This window comes from Belonocnema kinseyi, chromosome 2, assembly GCF_010883055.1.
Source record: "Belonocnema kinseyi isolate 2016_QV_RU_SX_M_011 chromosome 2, B_treatae_v1, whole genome shotgun sequence".
Lineage (NCBI taxonomy): Eukaryota > Metazoa > Arthropoda > Insecta > Hymenoptera > Cynipidae > Belonocnema > Belonocnema kinseyi.
In genome coordinates, this window is record NC_046658.1 from 136,299,667 (window position 1) to 136,305,064 (window position 5,398).

A 5,398-nucleotide genomic window follows, 5' to 3' on the forward strand; every position below is an offset into this window, starting at 1 on the left:
AACAGTTAAAAAAAACTATGGACAATGGTTGGCCTGAATGATTTTTTATTTTTTTTTTTTAATCGAGATATTTATTTCTTAGAAATAGCTGTTTCCTAAAACAATTTAAGAACAAAAACTGACCAGGACTACAAAAAAAATTATATATATGCAATCAAATTTTATTCATGAAAAGGCTACTAAAAATTAAATTAAAGACATTTTTTATTCTTTCAATTTTTCTGGTGACAAGTTTTTTAGTTTTTCATCGCACAAGTATTATATATTTTGTTCCTATTGCATGGGGAATGTTTGTTGCTGATAAAACAACTAAAATTTTTTATGGACGAATACTATTTTTTTCTGGAAAAAGTTTTTTTTTTAATTTAAAAGTCCATATTTTTTAGTAGAAATATTGCATCTTTTTCAATAAAAAAGTAACAGTTTCGTTGAAAATTCAACAATTTTCTACAAAATGTACTTTTTGTTTAAAATTTGTATTTTTGTCTTGAGACTTCAATTGAAATATTTTTGCATCAAAATTTAAATATTTACTTTACATTTGCCTTTTTGATTTAAAAATTCAACTCTTGTTTGAAACTTAAAAGTTTTGGGCTAAAAAAGCATCATTTTATTTGGAAATTTTACAATTTTGTTTAAAAGTAATACTTTTTGTTTAAAAATTCTGCTGTTTTATTTGAAAATTTAACTATTTCGTAAAAAATTTACGTTTGTTAAATTATTTTTGTATGTAAAAGAGAACTATATATTTTATGTATGGAACTTTAATTTAAAAAAATTATTTTCAATAAAAACTCATCTGTTTTAATTCAAATTTCATTTCTTTGGGATAAAAATAAAACTATTTGGTATAAGATTCAACTATTTTGTTAAAAACGATTCTTCTTTGCTTCATTATTTAAATTTTTTTTGAAAGATTGGATAAATCAGTTTGTTCAAAAATAATTTTGTTTAGAAATTTATATTTTGAGCGGAAAATTAATCCCTTTGGTTAAAAGTTTGACTATTATATTGAAAATTTTTCTTTTTTATTCGAAAATTCAACGACTTGGTTCAAAGTTAAAATACATTGTTAAACATTAGTTTTTTTTGATTGAAGGCGCATGCATTTTGTTGAAAATTTAACTGTTTGATTGAGAAGCCTTTTTTGTTTCAAATTAAGATTGAAATGTAATTAATTTAATCAATTGGAATTTAACGTTTGTTAGGTAACAATGTATCAGTGTCGTGGAAAATTAATTTTTTTCTACAGTCATATTTTTTGTCTTAACATTCAATTTCTGTAGAGAAAATTCGTCATTTGGCTTTAAGGTTCAACAAATTAGATACAACTATTTTCAGATACAATCTATTTTTCTTCTTTTTTGAGTGAAAATGATTTATTTGTTGATAATTCGTCATTTTGGTTTTAAAATTCTTTTATTTTATAATAAACTTCATCACTTTTCATTTGTTTGAAAAAAATTATTTTGTAATGAATGTGTAATAGCATAACAAAATTTTTGTCGTTCAAAATTATCTGATAAATTTAAAACGTTTAAAGTTGTATCTATAATACTGTTTTATTTTGTTAATAAAAAGATTCTATGTTGAAAAGTATTACAATATTAAAATGCATAATTTTACTAGCAGTGAATAACAAAAAATTTCCGTTATACAATCCGTAACAATCCATTACGTAATAATCTTATCGTTCTTTTTTTGGAACACAGAGGGGGGGGGTTGTGAAATCATCATAATAGTTAGAGGTCGAAGCTGAGTAATCTCCCAGCTCCCACTTTATATATTTTATCATTTTCCATTATTTTTGCCGAACTGGCAGACACGAGACATTTTAACGGAAAATAAGTCGTAAATAGGTTATCTTGGCAGAGGAGACTTACACTATTAAGAAGTCTCAAAATGCCTTTTAATTATTCTAATAAAGTTGGAAATTTTACGCAATCTGCCTTTTATTAAAATTTTCCTTTTATCACTATTCTAATTTATATTTGTTGAAGGGATTCTCAAAAAATTGGTTTTTATTTTTCGGCGGCCCTGGTATTGCGAACACTTGGAGTCTCGGAACCCTTGCTTTTACAGCATTGGTCTCCAATTTTCATATATTAGGCTACGCCTCTTTGTTCAACATCAGAAAATTTTCTATAAGAATATATATTTTTGGAATTACTAAGAAATGGTGCAAGACATAGAAAAAAAATTATTAAAATATTGAAATGTGCTGCTATTTTGTAATTTTTAAATATTTTTTTGTGTATTTTTCAGATTTTTCGATAAATGAAAAAGCCACAGAAAGCACGCTAGTTTTCTTCAAAGGCACGTCTAATTTTTTTATCTTTGTTTGAATGTTGATACCTGAGATCATAAAAGATAAGAAGACTAACATTTTAATTTTCGTTTTTGCACATACTGTAATCTTTGATTATACTGAAGGTTCCAATTAAATTTAGGAAAATAGAGAACATTTCGAGGTCAGCGATCAACGATCTCCCTCCTACCGCTTCAATTATTTTGTAGAATAAATAAGATTCGTCACTTATAACTCGTTAAAGTTAGTGTAAATAGCTGGCGCTTATCGAGTTCTTCTGAAGAAGAAATTTTAAAAACATCAGTGCAATCTTTTATTTAACAGTTATTGTGACATTTAGAGAAAATGAAGATTACTCCTGCTCTTCTCCTTCCCGCATTGGCCTGCTTCCTGCATTTTGATAGTGAGTATAATGTAATATTATAATGAATATTTATTAAAAGCTTTTTTGTCAGCTTTGCTCCATCCTGTTAGGTTTTCAAGAAAAAAGCGTTTTGTATGTTTTTGATAACAACATAGGGTGCGAATTTGATGTTCTAGAAACTTTTGGTCGGTTTAAATTAAATGTTGACACTTGTATTTCAAGCAATTATGATAAAAAAATTTTTTCATTCGCCTATCTTAAGCCTCAACAGATTGAAACTTCATTTTTTCCGCTTGGGAATTACTTGTCTTTTCGTATTTGACGATTTAATTTTTCTTACAATTACTCAGCTAAATTGAATTCAGGAAATTTAAATGAGATTAAATTTAAATTTAAGATCCTCTTTAACGCCCAATCAAGTTAGAGAGCAGAATTCCTGAAAATAAAACCAAGAATCCAACGACAAGATTTAGTCAATCACCTAAAATGTTCCTATTGGAATCTTAAAAAATGTCTTTTTTCATTTGAAAAGAAAAGAAAAGAAAAGAAAGTTCTCTCTTTGGACAATAAGAAAAAGAGAAAAAAATAAGAATTCGACGAACTAAATCCCCTTCATTCTCTCTCTTTTTATATATTTTTTCAAATATCTTTTATAACCACAAAAAAACATTTATAAATAGAATTACCAACATTTAAGCACTCCTGCAACACCCTTTTGAGGGGGAAAAAATTTTTAAAAAAAATCAAACTGACAGGAACACCAACAAAACGATGTTGCTCTTTTCCTGACACCCCAGAATAAAGTGAAGGTCAAAAGGCACACCAGTTTTAAATATAAAGGAAATAGAAATGACCTTCAATCCAAGTTAGCTGAATTCAAGTTTAAGAAATTTAGATGAGATTAAAATAAAATTTAGAAACCTATTTAACGTCCATTAATACAGGACACGTCCGGATTTGTAGTAAATTTAAAAAAAAAGGTTAAAAACATGGAATTTCTGCATAAATTTCGACCCCAAACCTACAAAACCCAAATTTACAAGCCCCAAACCCAAGAAACTAACAAGCCTCCAACACACAAACCCCAAAACTTCAAGCTCCATATCAGTAAAACCACAAACCCCAAACCAAAAAGCTTCAGACCCACAAACCCCATATCCACAAATGTACAAAACCCAAAACCACAAACCGCAATGCCTCATACCCGAAACCCACAAGCACGATATTCACAAACGCACAAACCTAAAACCGAGAATCCCAAACCCACGAACCTCAAACCAACACACCCACAAACTCCAAACTCACAAACGTCGAACCCACCAACCCGAAATTATACCAATTTATGAATTGGTATAATGAGATGTAAGGTATTTAGGTTTGTGGAATTGGGGTTTGTCGGTTTGGGCTTTGTGGGTTAGGGTTTTGTACATTTTTGGATATAAAGCTTGTGGATTTGGATTATGTACGTTTGTAAATATAAAGCTTGTGAGTTTGAGATTTGTGGGTTTAAGGGTTTGTGAGTTTGAGTTTTGTAGGTTCGTGGATATGCAGCTTGTGTATTTGGAGTTTGTGGGTTTAAGGGTTGTGGGTATGGAGCTTGTTGGTTTAAGGTTTGCGGGGTTTTCGATATGGAGCTCTTGGGTTTGGGGCTTGTTAGTTTAGGGTTTAGGACTTGTGAGCTTGAGGGCTTGCTAGTTTGTGAGTTTGAGGCTTGTTAGTTCGTGGGTTTAAGGCTTGTTAATTCGAGGTTTGTAGGTTTGGGGATGAAATTTATGCAGAAATTTCAGATTTTAAATCTTTTCTTGAATTTTGCTGCAGAGCCTAACGTGCTGAATCAATTCTGAACATGGATTCGTGTTCAGCGATCACAAAAACATAAAATGTACCTATTAGAATCTCAGAACAATGCCAAAACAATTTTTATGTCCTGTGATAATCAAGTGATAAAGCGGAATTTCTTATAATAAAACCAAGAATCTAACGACCAAATTTGGACTTGTTCGACTTCTGCCTTTGGACAAAAAAAAGATAGAAAAGTGAGAAGGTAACCAACCAGATCCCCTTCTCTCTTAAAACATTTTTATCGATTTTATTTTAATCCAATTCAAATGTCTTAAATTTTAATTTAGTTGACTTGGATTGCAGGTCATTTCTATTTCAGGTATCTTTACAACTAGTTTGCCTTCTGACCATCATTTCATTGTTGGGTGTTTTTTTCATGGTTTTGTTGATGTAATAGTGTAAGTTTTCTCTACCAAGATAACCTATAGATGAGTTATTTTTCTTTCAAATGTCTCTTGTCTGCGAGTTCGCCGAAAATAATGGAAGATTACAAAATATATAAAGTTGGAGCTGGGAGATTATTCAGCTATAAGAACAAAAAAGACGATAGAAATTAAAAAATATATCTATGAAAAAATGTTTTAAAAAGGAGGGAAGGAAGGGTAATTGGTTGGCTGCCTTCTCATTTATCTTCCGGTTTTTAATTTTGGTCTAAAGGGAGAATTTCTGTTTTATTTCTTTTTTTAGAAAAAAAGGATTTTTTATTTACATTGCAATAGGAATATTTTATGATGATTGATAAAGTTTGGCCGTTGGATTCTTGGTTTTATTTTCAGCTATTCTGCTCATTTATCCAGCCATGGTATTTACGAGGGTGGATTGATAAGTTTCCGGCCTGACCAAGAAAAACAACGTTTTTAAGAATTTTTTTTTTTTATTTCTCA